General features: G+C 39.7%; 1 protein-coding gene across 1 annotated transcript in view; it reads right to left on the bottom strand.

Annotated features, from left to right (window-relative positions):
• Positions 1-16132, bottom strand: part of LOC150085942 (phosphorylase b kinase gamma catalytic chain, skeletal muscle/heart isoform-like) — a 301197-nt gene that overhangs the window by 210789 nt on the left and 74276 nt on the right. The window lies entirely within an intron of this gene.

Below are 16132 nucleotides of genomic sequence, written 5' to 3'. Positions count from 1 at the left end.
TAAGGGTTTGCTTACTTCCTTTGCTGCCTCCTTTAATATAACTGGATAGATCCCATCCACCCCAGGTGCCTTTCTTGTGTTTATCTTCAACAATTTCTCCTCCACTTTACTCTCAGTTATTACAAATTTCTCTAGTTTAATGCCAGAGTTGAATACACCTCTGGCATTCCCCTCGCTGAATAACTCCTCATGTGTGAATGTCGATGCAAAATATTCATTTAGTTTGTTAGCTACCTGAGCAGGATCAGCAACAGTTGACCCATCGATATCAAGTGGACCAATCTGATTCATCCCCTTCCTTCTAGAGTTTACATAAGTAAAGAACTCTTTGCTGTTTTTCTTTGCATCCCTTGCCAAAGATTTCTCGTAATCTGCCTTTGCCTGCCTAACCTCCTTTGTAACTTGGTTACAGTTGTTGTTTGTTGGTTTTTAGGAGCATTAGCAACTAAGGCCATATTGCTCCGGGATATGCGGTGGTCATTCCCTGACCTTTCCACATCCTCCGTATTTGGTGGTGACGGGCTCGAACCCCGGTCTAATCAAGAAGCGTGTGCTACGCACTGCTGCTCCTTCCCACCTGGCTACGGAGGCACCTACTTGGATACAGATCAACTTGTATCTATCATAGACATCTGTGTCATGTGTTAATTTGTACGTATCCCATGCATTTTTCTTCTCTGCCATATGTCTCATTAGTTCATCTGACATCCATTTAGGCCTAAACCTTGAACAATATTTTTTAGTTGGTATGTAAAGCCTAGTAGCTTCCAAGATAACTTCTTTGAATGCTTCCCATTTTGAATTTGCTGTTGGTAACATCATCAGTTGGTCCCACTGTATAGAATTTAAATACTGTCTCAGTCCATCGTAGTCGCCTTTACGAAAGCAATAATCTTTCCCTCTACCCCTAATGGTAGTTACCTCTTTGAGTAAATCCCACTTCAGAACACACTGTGATCACTGGTTCATTTATCTGCAGATTCTTAAAGCATGAAGAATCACTATTGATAATCAAATCAAGAGTATTACTCCCTCTAGTTGCCTCCCGAACATGCTGATGTAGAAAACAATCATTCAATAAATCCACAAAAGCCTTGCTAGTGTGTGACTGACCAGCCCCCAAATTCCAGTCAATATCTGGGAAATTACAATCCCCCATTATAAGACTCTCTGATTTACTGGACCACTCTATTTCCCTGTACAGTTTCTTATTATACTCATCAGAGTCATTAGGTCCATAGCACACTCCTACTCACAATTTTGATCTCCCAATGCTTATGTCACACCAAACTGACTCGACACTGCACTGTCCAGCGATGTCGACTGGCTTCACTTCCTTGGATTTTATGTATTTCTTAACTAATAGCATAACCCCTCTTCCCTTCCTATCCTGTCTATCCTTTCTATAGACATTGTACTCTCCAAATTCCAGTTCTTCATTCCTTATATCTGTGTGACACCACGTCTCTGAAATCCCAACAATATCTGCCTTTAATGTTTTGAGCAATGCCTCAAATTCATCAAATTTATTTACTAAACTCCTAGCATTGGTGTACACGCAAGTATACATGCACCTGTTCTTTTTCTTAGCTACCCTAACACAACCCATGTGTTTACTTGTACCCCAATGATTCCCAGCAGTCTCTGAAATATCCTGCATCTTATTTTCCAGGCTGCTGCTCATTCCAATAGAAGCAGTGCAAGAATCACTTTCCCCTCTGCCAGTGGCTACTGTTAATCTATTAATCCTTGTATCCCCCCAATCTAGCAGTTTTCCGACCCACCTAACACTGCCTCGATAGCATCAGCAAACATTCTTACACCCTTTCTATTTATGTGTATCCCATCCCTGTAGAAGCAGTCTCTCCTGTTAACAAGTACAGGCCAGGCTGAAAAAATTCTACCCCCTGAGCTTTGCACAATCTTTCCAGGGCCAAATTGATCGACAGGGATCTCATCATATACTCCCTCCTATCGTGTCTGGGCAGAATTGCAGACACTTTCAAATTCAACCCTAATTTCCGGCTTTTTTCAACAGTGACCTGTACTTGTTCAGTAATTCCGCCGGTCTCCTACTCTTAATATTGTCAAGGATAATATTGTCAAGCATATACAGGAATTTTGCTAGTAGGGAAAAGGAGGTGATTATCCCTTTGTATAAGGGAATGGTCAGGCCATGCATTGAGTAGTACATACAGTTCTGGAGGTCTCTTTTGAGGAAGAATGTAGAGTTGCTTGAGCGAGTACCAAAAAGGGCAACAAGCATTGGAGGGAACAATGGGGGTCCACTTACCAAGAGAGGTTTAAGTTCTAAAAATTGCAGCATCTAGAGGCTAGGCACCTGTGAGGTGATATGATTGAGGTGTATAAAGCCTTGAGTTGGTTGAGCAGGCTCAATGCTGATGGGATTCTTCTCTTGCTCAGATTAGAAAGACAGTGTAGAATAGATGTGTGGAAATTTGCCTTTAGCCAGTAGGTAGTTTATTGCTGGAACAAACTTTCACCTGTCATGGTAGTTGATAGTTTAACTAAATTAGAATTAGCATTAGTATTAGTTGAGGCATATGATGCAAGAAAGCAAGCTTATCCAGCATCAGCCAAAAAAAAAAAGTTTGTCTAGTTCAGATTTAAATTTATCTAAGCTATCAACTTCCACAACAACAGATGGAAGTCTGTTCCAGCAGTCAATTACCTGTTGGCTAAAGACAAACTTACACACATCTATTCTAGAACTGTCTTTCCTCAATTTGAATCTATGCCCCCGAGGTTCTTAGTCTGAGCAAGCAGAAGTATCCCGTCAGCATTGAGCCTGCTCAAACCATTCAAGGCCTTATACACCTCAATCAGATCACCTCGCAGGTGCCTAGTCTCCAGATGCTGCAACTGGCAGGACTTAAGCCGCACCCCTTTGTTCCTCTGACCAATCTCGTTACCTTCTCTGTACTCATTCTAGCAACTCTACATCCTTCCTAAAATGAGGCCTCCAGACCTGTATACAATAGTCAAGGTCTGGCCTGACCATTGCATTACACAAAGGGATAATCACCGCCTTGTCTCTGCTTGCAAAATTCCTATATGTCATTGACAAAGCTCCATGACCTGCTCTGGCAACCCGTTTGCACTGCTCAGAGAACTTCATATCTGACTGCACAAGTATCCCCAGGTCTTTTTCATTCTCCACCTCCCTGAGTGTAGTACCACAGAGTTGGTACATTTCTCTTGGGTTACTGCTACCCATATGCAGTACTTTGCATTTGTCAATGTTATACTTCAGTTGCCACTTCTCAGTCCATCTGCCTAACTCTGCTAGATCCTGTTGCAGTAGCATACTGTGTTTAGTGTCATTAACAACCCTGCCAACCTTTGTATCATCTGCAAACTTGAACATTAAGCCTGATATATCTTCATCGATATCATTGATAAATACACAAAACAACAATGGGCCCAGCAGCGAACCTCAGGGAACTCCACTAATAACATTAGTCCATGTATAGCAGTGTCCATTTATTACTACTCACTGCCATCTCCCACTGAACTATCCTTTATCCATTGCAGTAACTTGCCCTTAATGCCATACTGCTCCAATCTGTAGAGTGGTCTTCCATGTGCAACAGTATCAAAAGCTTACCTGAAATCCAAGTATATGATATCAAAATTATTTTTAGCATCCAGTTCCTTTGTGAGTACATCGTAGTATCCAATCAAATTGATCAGACAAGACTTCCCCTTAACAAACCCATGCTGTGTCTGAATTATTGCTGCTGTCTTGTCTAGATGATCCTGTATCATCTCTTTAACCAGTGACTCCATTATTTTCCCCGGAACAGAAGTTAAACTAACAGGTCTATAATTATTTGTGTCGCTCTTTGAACCCCTTTGTGCATTGGGAATACATCTGCACATCTCCCGTACATGGGGACCTTCCGTGACTCTAAGGATACTCTCATAATTATGGCTAAGGGTTTGCTTACTTCCCTTGCTGCCTCCTTCATTATAACTGGATTGATTCCATCTGCCCCAAGTCCCTTTTTTTTTTATGTTTAACTTCAACAATTTCTCCTCCACTTTGCTCTCAGTTATCAAAAAATCACTTTAGCTCCCCTCCTTCATTATAACTGGATTGATTCCATCTGCCCCAAGTCCCTTTTTTTTTTATGTTTAACTTCAACAATTTCTCCTCCACTTTGCTCTCAGTTATCAAAAAATCACTTTAGCTCCCTGTTAGAGCTTGATAAACGTCTGGCATTCCCCTCCTTGAATAACTCCTCATGTGTGAATGTATATGCTAAGAAAATGAATTTTCATAGACATGTAGTAACTCATATTTTTATAATATTACAGTACAGATACAGTTGACAACAGATTCATAACAGATTCAGAGATTCATAATTATCTTCTTATCTTCCTCCATGCACAACAGTTTGAAATAATCACAAATGATGACCAAGCTTACTAGTTCAATATCCTACAGGTTCGTTTCACCATCATCATCATCTCTGAGGAGTTTCTTTTTTTGAAGTGCAATGAAAATTCCTTCTTTCTACAGTTTCTCTTTAAATTGTGCTTCCTAGTGGGATCTGATACACTTCTGGCATTCCCATTCCTAAAACAATTCCTCATGTGTAAACGTAAATACAAAATGTCAGCAACTTGTGCAGGTTCATCAACAGATAAACCACTGATATCTAGTGGATCAATGTGATTCATTTCTCTTCTTTCTAGTGTTTACATAAGTAATGAATTGTTTGGAGCTTTTCTTTGAATTCTTTGACAGAGACTTTTTTTTAATCTCCCTTAGCTTGACTAAACTCTTTTGTGACTTGGTTGCAAACTAGTTTATATCTGCTGTAGGCATCTATGTAACCTCATAATTTAAATGCATTCCATGCATTTTTCTTCTCTACCACAAATCTCATCAGTTAATCACTTTCTTATGTTTTTGATTTACTGTAATTTTGAGTTCTGCTTCCCCTTTAGATAACTTTAAATCACAAACTAAATCATTCAACTCTTCTTGCTTAATTAAGTGCAGCACATTATAATTTTCTGGTTGGTTGAAGCAAAGTCTGCAAAAGTCACTATATTCATCGCTGATACTTCCTTTTATTTCATGGTTTTTGGGTGTGGGATATTTGATGTTGTGCTTGCCTTTTTCTTGACATCTCTGATGTTTTTTCCATGCAGAAAAAGTAGAAATCGTTGATGTGGTTAGTGTGTCCTCACTGCATCACAGGAACAGCAAAGGGCATATTTTTAATTTTCCCAGTTAGCCTCATCCTCAGATTTATGGTGCAGTTAATACAGAAATAGTGACATATGTAGAACCGAAATTTTTCCTGATCACTAATCTTGCAACCAATTTTATAAAGAATATGCATGTTTAAATTTTCTTTCTCTGAGTTTTTGTTGTAAACTGTCCACACATGTAACAGAAATTGCCAGGGTGATTCAAACATGTCCTTTACTTCTCCTTAAACATTTAAACAATATGCAATAAATATGTAAACTGTACATGTACTCACATTACACACAGACAAGGTAGACAGACATAGTTGAACATGTTAAACCACCTCAAAATGAGCAAATACAAACATTATTATTATTTATAGATAATACATCAGATCAGTGTCATATCTACTTCCCTAAATTAGTATGTTATATGTAAACATAAAAACCTGTATATGTATAAATCATGACAGGTGAAATTTTAAGAATTATTTTTCAAATTTACAAATAATATTGACTGCAAATAGCTGATATATTAGTGGATGTAAAAATCAAGTTGGCCAGTGCCATTTGTCTAATTCTTCCTTAAATTTATACAAATCACCCATTTCTACAACACCTAATTGTGGGTAGTTTGAATAAATATAGACAAGAGTAATGGACTCTTGTTCCAAACCTCAGTCCATTACTCTCTAGGCTTTTTATAGTTATTTAGCAAAAGCTGCCATTAACTTCACACAGCTTTCTGGTAACCACAATTTTTTAAATTTAAATTTATGTTCCCTTAAGAAAGAATTCCTTCAAGAAAGAATAAGAATATGTCATCAGGATTTAGGTTATTCAATCAATTTAAAGCCTTAAACACCAGTCAGATTTCCTAGGAAGTGTCTAGTTTCCACGTGCTGCAATTTACAAAAATGAAGTCTTTCTTCAAAGCATCATTTTGTGCTCATGATTGACTTGTTGCTTTTCTCTGCTATCGAGATGGGATTGTTTTGTTCTTCACAACAGATTCCATGATCTTTCCATGACTGAAGACATTGATCTTCACCTCTTTCTCTTTTAAATATTAATATCAAGCAATATAAAATATTTTTATTTGATTGTCCACTGTTTCTTTCAGAAAGGTATCAATAAAAAATTAAATTTTCATAATGCTTCTCGAAATCCATACAAACCATTAAGAAAATATTAAAATCAAGAATTAGAATGGGATAAATGCTCTACTCTAAACCAGTCAGATTGGAAGGAGTAAAGATACAGTACTTTCTTTCACAGAGTAATGACACCAACCATATAAACTGTATGAAGCAAACAGCGTAACTGGACACACGATGTGTCAGAGTTCAAAAACAAATTAGTATGCTATGTAATCACTTCCACTACACATGCGTAAACCACAATAAGGCAAAAGAGCAATAACATAAATTGAAGCACCGATTACAATAAAAATGATTTTTTATATGTATTAGTATATGTATGATTTTGACTTCATAAAAGTGATAATATTATTCTGATCACAATAAAAATAACATTTTGTTGAGATAACATTACAAATGATAACATTATCTGTGATCACAACGTGAAAATTGGCCAATTTTCATGTTGTTGATCTGAAAAACTTGGAAAGCTCAAGGAGGAAACATACTTCTCTACCTGAGATCAGCTAACTACAGCCTTGACTGAAAGGGACTTTAAAAATTCCTCTAATCATTAAGAGGAGTTGAACCTAGACCTCTTCGAATGAATGGAAAAAATAAATGATTTGGGATAAAAAAGGCTAAGGAGTTACAATACAAAAAGATTGTTTCCATGCAGTGTAAACAAATAGCAAAAAGGCATATGGTGTTCTAGTCCTTTATCAAATATTTGCAAGTTGGAAGAGAAAAAAGTCATTATACCTTCATAAAAAACAACAATTAGACTACACTTAAAATATTCAATTCAGGTCTGGAAGCCATCTAAAACAAGGCAGTGACCTTCTAGAAAGTTTCAAGAATAGTCACTGGATTGGAGGAGCACTAAATATTGTCCCTATAAGGAACAATTTAGAAACTGGGACTAGAAGTTTGTTTACCTGACACTTGTGTGTGTGTGTGTGTGTGTGTGTGTGTGTGTGTGTGTGTGTGTGTGTGTGTGTGTGTGTGTGTGTGTGTGTGTGTGTGTGTGTGTGTGTGTGTGTGTGTAAAATGAATGATAGAGGTAAAATCAAAACATATGCCAGTAGTATGGCATATGTTTTGATTTTAATTTTAAACTTAATACCCCAGAGTCTCACATCTGGTGAGTACGGGCTTGGCACACACCCAGGGTCCTGAGCTGGATATCATCATTCTTCTCTTTCTTGGTGATTCCTTTCTACTTCTTTCTCTCTCTCTCAGGATACTTGGGAATTTTTTTTTTTTGGCTGGTGCAGCATAAGCCTCAGGCTTCCTTGCACCACATGACTAATAATAATAATAATTATTATTATTATTATTAAGACCAGCAGCAGAAGAACCGAAAGAAAGAGTGTGTGTCCACAGCACTCCTCGAGAGAGAGCGAGAGAGAGAGAGAGAGAGCGAGAGTCCTCAAGAAAGAGAGAGAGAGTGTCCACAGCAAACATGAGACCAGAAATCAGAGAATAGGAGAATACTTGGACATACTGAAGCAGAACCTCCTCGCACTCAACAAGAGACTACACCGATACAAAGAGAACTCCTAGAGGAAAATAAACAACTGAATCTTCGATGAGGATCAAAGAGCCTTCTACAGGAAACGTGGTGAAGATGAGAAAGCAGGAAACAGACCACCCAAGAAGAAGAAGAAGATCGAGGAGTTCTGGTGAAATATCTGGAGCAGTGAAGTAAGACATAACAGCAGAGCACCCTGGATAGAAGTAGAATGGAAGAAAACCAAGAACATACAAGAGATGAGAGAGAGTGGGAGATTCGAGAAGAAGAAGTAAAACAGTCGAGCAGGAACACCCACAACTGGCGAACCCCAGGAATTGATAACATCCACAACTACTGGTACAAGAAGCTCACCTGCACACACAAGCACCTAGCAGAGCAGTTCACTCGAATGATAAGGCACACGGAGACAATCCCGAAGTTTCTCACCGAAGGAGTCACATATCTGAAGCCTAAAGACGAAGATACAAGAAACCCGACGAAATACAGACCAATCACCTGCCTCCCAATGATGTACAAGATCCTGACCAGCTGCATAACCAAGAAGATATCAGACCACTTAGAGAGTGTCAGAACGTAATGGCCAAACAGCAGAAAGGATGCAAGCTGAAGAGCAAAGGATGCAAGGAGCATTTAACCACAGATGCTGTAGTTATGGAGCAAGCCTACAAGAAGCACCGCAACCTATATGTGGCCTACATCGATTACCGCAAGGCCTTCAACTCCATACCTCATAGCTGGCTAATAGAGACCCTGAAGATCTACAAGGTCAATCCGATAGTGACAAACTTCCTAGGAGCAACAATGACGAAATGGAGTACCACCATTAAGGTCGAGAACATCACAACCAGGCCAATCCCCATTAGAAGAGGAATCTTTAAGGTTGATGTTCTGAGCCCACTGTGGTTCTGTCTAGCTCTCAACCCGCTATCCACCATGATTAACAGCAGCTAGTATGGATATAACCTCAAAGAAGGAAGAAAGAACCTGTACACCCCACCTGATGTACATGGATGACATCAAGCTCTACGTGGCAACCGAGAAGCAACTCCAGCAACTACTCCGGATCACCGAAGAATTCAGCAAGGACATCAGAATGGAATTTGGTCTAGACAAATAACCAACACACTGCACAGCGAAAATTAGTTAGCCAAAACTACAAGCTACTGACTGGTAAAGAGATCGAAGCTATGACAGAAAGAGAGACCTACAGATACCTAGGGATGATGTAGGCTCAGCAGTTAGAGCACAAGGAAATAAAGAAGTGCCTGACCGAAAAATATCATCAGAGACTCAGAAGCCTGCTAAAAGAAAAATTGAACGGAGGGAATACAGTTAAAGCGATAAACACATACACCTTTGGGGTCATAGATTGGACTAACACTGAGCTAGCAAATATCATGCAAAAGTCAAGGACAATGATGACCAAGAGCAGCCAACACCACCCAAATTCAGCAGTGGAGAGACTATCAATAGCTCAGAAAGAGGGAGGAAGGGGCCTGATAGACCTGACAGAGCAACAGAAAACAGCGATAGTTAACCTGAAGGATTACTTCGAGAACAACACAGCACCACTCCACCAAGCCATAAGGAAGATAGATAAGTGGTATACCCCACTCAGCCTAAGCGAAGAGCCCCCCTCCCGCCCAGACAGCACAAGAAACGAAGCTAGAAAGATGAGCAAAGAAGACACTCCATGGCAGACACTACAACTCCATCAAGATCACATCAATAACACTGCTTCCAAGGCATGGCTCACAAGCAGGACGCTTTTCCCCAAGACTGAAGGATTCATGGTGGCCATCCAAGACAAGGTAATCAACACCAGAAACTATAGAAAATACATCGCAAAGGAGCCCGGAATGTCAGATGACACATGTCGACGATGCCACCTGGCTTCAGAAACGATCCAACACATCACCGCGGGGTGTAAGGTGATCACCCAGACTGAGTACACTCATAGACACAACCAGGTAGCCAGGATAATACATCAGAAGCTAGCGAAGAAATACCAGTTGACCAAAGAAAGTGTACCATACTACAAGTATGAACCCCAGGCAGTACTAGAGACCCGAACCCACAAGCTGTATTGGGACCATGCCATAATAATGGATAAGACCATCCCGCACAACAGACTGGACATAACCCTTGTGGATAAGATGGAAAAGGCTACCTACCTGATTGACATAGCAGTGCAAAACACCAGCAATGTCCAGAAAACCCATGAGGAAAAAATTAGGAAGTACACGAACCTGAGACATGAGGTCAAGGAGATGTGGCATATACAAGAAGTATCAACCACCCCAATAATCGTGTCAACCACCGGTATGGTACCAAAGACTCTACATAGCAGCTTAGCAGCAAATAGGGCTCCCAGAGAACACTACAAGGAACTCCAGAAAGTCGCAATCCTGAACATCTGTAGGATAGTCAGAGATTTCCTCGACCAACAGTAACACCAGACATTACAGCCACCCTGTGTACTTGGTAGCAGTACCCATCACAGAGTGGAATCTTTCAATCAGAGAGAAATAATATAAGAGCAACAATAATAATAATAATATCGGTTATGCATTGGGCATCATGTGGAGTATTGTGTATTTTACTGCTTCTAATGGTAGCTTTATATTTATTTATTTTCTCTATTTTTATAATTTTTCTATGTCATTATTCAAATATATATAGTTCAGAGATATATAGTTCTCTAAACTAATATTCATCGTCATGGTGGTTGGATTTTTGCTGAGTACGGAAGCTAGAACAGGGAAAAAAAAAACTGCACAGGGAAAATTACAAAAATATAGAACAAAACCTATTAAAATAAATAAAGTACAATCGTAATCAACATAAATCACTAGCAACGGCACAAAAATCTAAACAGTGAATCCTTATAATCCAATTGACATTTCTGAAAATCCAGGCTAACCTCAGATAAGAATAATAACATCGGAGTTTTGTAAAAGAATCCTTAGTAGAGTGAACATAATACTGGACTGTTACATAGGGCAGGTCTTATAATCCTCCACTGAATAATTGTTTAAGGGTTCAGGTTTGTGGAATCTAGTCCAACAAGGAGATCTAAAAAGGCTTTCAATGTTTAGAAATCCCACAACTTCATTAATCGTATTCCAATATTAGCCAAAAACCACTAGTGGAGTAGACTATCAGTAGTCTCAACTTACTGCAATCCATTTCAATAATGTATATTCTTAAGTCCCAGAATTATCTGGAAGCTGCAGCAGACCAGATAGTCAATCCATACATTGTTAACAGTTGAATATATAATACAAAATATAGTCTTGCAATCAGAAATCTTGGTGACATCAAATTTATGGTTCTGAAAATGCTTTTAAGAGATTTAATTCTAATTGCAGCAAAGAGTTCTTTAAATGGTAATTTAAGGTAAAATATAATCCCTAAAAATTTCACTTTTTGGCAATGGGAATAATATAATAAGTGATTGGAAATGGGTTGGGTTTTTTTCTCCCTCAACAAATGTATTATAAGTCCTTGAATAATTTGATCATTATAATACTGATCATTATCATACTAATACTTCACGGCTACAAAACCCTAGCTTGTAGCTGTGAAGGGTATTGTGTACGCATGTGCATTCTGTATGCAATAAAGAGTTCTTCTTCTATAATACAATAATAATTTCATCTCATTCACAGAGGAAGGCCAGTCTGTATTTTTGGGAGAGGGGGACCCTTGGGCATTCAAAAAGTCTTCTGACTACTAATTATATTACAGGCACAAATAAGCTATTGTAGCTACAGTCAAAGAGCTCTTGTATTTTGCTGGTGAAAATATTTGGATTCAATTTTAGCATTAGCATTAGTAGAGGCATTTGATGCAAGAAAGCAAGCTTATGCAGCATCAGACAAAAAAAAAAATAATAAATAAATAAATAAATAAAAAATAACCACTTCCACTTCACCCCTCTATTCGTTCGAAATACCTGTCCAGCTGAGCCTTAAACTTATTTAGGCTATCAACTTCCATGACAAGGGATGGAAGTCTGTTCCACCAACCAACCACCCGCTGGCTAAAGGCAAATTTTCGCACGTCTCACCTACATCTGTCTTTCCTCAATTTGAATTTATGCCCTCTCAGGTGATTATTCTGAGCAAGAGGAAGAATCCCATCAGCATTGAGCATGCTCAAACCATTCAAGGCTTTATACACCTCTATCAGATCATCTCGCTGGTGCCTAGTCTGCAGACACTGTAATTTGCAAAACTTAAGCCTTTCTTCGTAAGAGCACCCATTTGTTCCATTCACTAATCTTGTTGCCCTTCTCTGTACTGGTTCCAGCAGCTCTATATCCTTCTTGAAATGAGGCCTCCAGGCCTGTATACAGTTCTCTAGGTGTGGCCTGACCATTGCCTTATACAAGGGAATGCTATTAGTTAAGAAACACATAAAAACCAAGGAAGTTAAGCCAGTCGACATCGCTGGACAGTGCAGTGTTGAGTCAGTTTGGTGTGACATAAGCATTGGGAGATCAAAATTGAGAGTAGGAGTGTGCTATAGGCCTAATGTCTCTGATGAGTATAATAAGGAACTGTACAGGGAAATAGAGTGGGCCAGTAAATCAGAGAGTCTTATAATGGGAGATTTTAATTTCCCAGATATTGACTGGAATTTGGGGGCTGGTTACTCGCACACTAGCAGGGCTTTTGTGGATTTATTGGATGATTGTTTTCTACATCAGCATGTTCGGGAGGCAACTAGAGGGAGTAATACTCTTGATTTGATTATCAGCAGTGATTCTTCATGCATTAAGAATCTGCAGATAAATGAACCACTAGATGGCAGTGATCACAGTGTGCTGAAGTGGGATTTACTGAAAGAGGTAACTACCATTAGGGGTAAAGGGAAGGGTTATTGCTTCCGTAAAGGTGACTACGATGGACTGAGACAGTATTTAAATTCTATACAGTGGGACCAACTGATGATGTTACCAACAGCAAATTCAAAATGGGAAGCATTCAAAGGACTTATCTTGGAAGCTACTAGGCTTTACATACCAACTAAGAAATATTGTTCAAGGTTTAGGCCAAAATGGATGTCAGATGAACTAATGAGGCATATGGCAGAGAAGAAAAATGCATGGGATACTTACAAATTAACACATGACACAGAAGCCTATGATAGATACAAGTTGATATGCAACCAAGTTACAAAGGAGGTTAGGCAGGCGAAGGCAGTTTACGAGAAATCCTTGGCAAGAAATGCAAAGAAAAACAGCAAAGAGTTCTTTACTTATGTAAACTCTAGAAGGAAGGGGATGAATCAGATTGGTCCACTTGATATTGATGGGTCAACTGTTGATGATCCTGCTCAGGTAGCTAACAAACTAAATGAATATTTTGCATCGACATTCACACACATGAGGAGTTATTCAGCAAGGGGAATGCCAGAGGTGTATTCAACTCTACCAGTAAGCTACAGAATCTTGAAATAACTGGGAGTAAAGTGGAGGAGAAACTGCTGAAGATAAACACAAGAAAGGCACCCGGGGTGGATGGGATCTATCCAGTTATATTAAAGGAGGCAGCAAAGGAAGTAAGCAAACCCTTAGCCATAATTATGAGAGCTTCCTTGGATTCAGGGGAGGTACCCATAGACTGGAAATGTGCAAATGTGACCCCAATTCACAAAGGAGGATCAAAGGCTGACACAAGTAATTATAGACCTGTGAGCTTAACTTCTGTTCCAGGAAAATTAATGGAGGCACTGGTTAAAGAGGCGCTGCAGGATCATTTAGACAAGACTTCAGTTATAGCTCAGACACAGCATGGTTTTGTTAAGGGGAAGTCTTGCCTGACCAACTTGATTGGATACTATGATGCAGTCACAAAAGAACTGGATGCAGGGAATAACTTTGATATTATATACTTGGATCTTAGAAAGGCTTTTGATACTGTTGCACATGGAAGACTGCTACACAAATTGGAGCAGTGTGACATTGGAGGCAAATTGCTGCTATGGATAAAGGGGTGGTTGAGGGGGAGAAGACAGAGAGTGGTAATCAATGGACACTGCTCATCGTGGATTAATGTTATTAGTGGAGTCCCTCAGGGCTCAGTGTTGGGTCCATTATTGTTTTCTGTATTTATAAATGATATTGATGATGGTATATCAAGCTTAATGTCCAAGTTTGCAGATGATACAAAGGTTGGCAGGGTTGTCAAGGACACTACTGACACTATGCTGCTGCTGCAACAGGATCTGGAAAGGTTGAGCAGATGGGCTGGGAGGTGGCAAATGAAGTTTAACATTGACAAATGTAAAGTACTACACATGGGAAACAGCAACCCCAGAGCAACGTATCAACTCTGTGGTACTACACTGACAGTGGTAGAGAATGAAAGGGACTTGGGGGTGATTGTGCAGGCAGATATGAAGTTCTCTGAGCAGTGCAGATGGGCTGCAAGAGTAGCTCATGGAGTATTGTCAATGATATACAGGAATTTTTCCAGCAGGGATAAGGAGGTGATTATTCCATTGTATAAGGCAATGGTCAGGCCACACCTAGAGTACTGTATACAGGTCTGGAGGCCTCATTTCAAGAAGGATGTAGAGCTGCTGGAACGAGTACAGAGAAGGGCAACAAGATTAGTGAATGGAACAAAGGGGTGCTCTTACGAAGAAAGGCTTAAGTTTTGCAAATTACAGTGTCTGGAGACTAGGCACCAGCGAGGTGATCTGATAGAGGTGTATAAAGCCTTGAATGGTTTAAGCATGCCCAATGCTGATGGGATTCTTCCTCTAGCTCAGAAAAATCACCTGAGAGGGCATAAATTCAAATTGAGGAAAGACAGATGTAGGATAGACGTACGGAAATTTGCCTTTAGCCAGCGGGTGGTTGGTTGGTGGAACAGACTGCCATCCCTTGTGGTGGAGGTTGATAGCCTAAATAAGTTTAAGGCTCAGCTGGACAGGTATTTTGAACGAACAGAGGGGTGAAGTGGAAGTGGGTTTTTTTTTTTTTTTTTTGGCTGATGCTGCATAAGCTTGCTTTCTTGCATCAAATGCCTCTACTAATGCTAATGCTAATGAATAATCACCTCCTTATCCCTGCTAGAAAAATTCCTATATATCATTGACAATACACCATGTGCTACTCTTGCAGCCCGTCTGCACTGCTCAGAGAACTTCATATCTGCCTGCACAACCACCCCCAGGTCCCTTTCATTCTCTACCACTGTCAGTGTAGTACCATAGAGTTGATATGTTGCTCTGGGGTTGCTGTTTCCCATATGTAGTACTTTACATTTGTCAATGTTAAACTTCATTTGCCACCTCTCAGCCCATCTGCTCAACCTTTCCAGATCCTGTTGCAGCAGCATAGTGTCAGTAGTGTCCTTGACAACCCTGCCAACCTTCGTATCATCTGCAAACTTGGACATTAAGCTTGATATACCATCATCAATATCATTTATAAATACAGAAAACAATAATGGACCCAATACTGAACCCTGAGGGACTCCACTAATAACATTAGTCCACGATGAGCAGTGTCCATTGATTACCACTCTGTCTTCTCCACCTCAACCACCCCTTTATCCATAGCAGCAATTTGCCTCCAATGCCACACTGCTCCAATTTGTGCAGCAGTCTTCCATGTGCAACAGTATCAAAAGCCTTTCTAAGATCCAAGTATATAATATCAAAGTTATTCCCTGCATCCAGTTCTTTTGTGACTGTATCACAGTATCCAATCAAATTGGTCAGGCAAGACTTCCCCTTAACAAAACCATGCTGTGTCCGAGCTATAACTGAAGTCTTGTCTAGATGATCCTGCAGTGCTTCTTTAACCAGTGCCTCCATTAATTTTCCAGGAACAGAAGTTAAACTCACAGGGCTATAATTACTTGTGTCAGCCTTTGATCCTCTCTTGTGAATTGGGGTTACATTTGCACATCTCCAGTCCATGGGTACCTCCCCTGAGTCCAAGGAAGCTCTCATAATTATGGCTAGGGGTTTGCTTACTTCCTTTTTTTTTTTTTTTTTTTTTTTTGCTGCCTCCTTTAATATAACTGGATAGATCCCATCCACCCCAGGTGCCTTTCTTATGTTTATCTTCAACAATTTCTCCTCCACTTTACTCTCAGTTATTACAAGATTCTGTAGCTTACTGCTAGAGTTGAATACACCTCTGGCATTCCCCTCGTTGATTAATTCCTCATGTGTGAATGTCGATGCAAAATATTCATTTAGTTTG

This window comes from Mastigoproctus giganteus, chromosome 5 (assembly GCF_048544385.1).
Source record: "Mastigoproctus giganteus isolate SK-2022 chromosome 5, ASM4854438v1, whole genome shotgun sequence".
Lineage (NCBI taxonomy): Eukaryota > Metazoa > Arthropoda > Arachnida > Uropygi > Thelyphonidae > Mastigoproctus > Mastigoproctus giganteus.
Note: the sequence above shows the minus strand (reverse complement) of the source record. Positions and strands in the feature narration are given on the sequence as shown.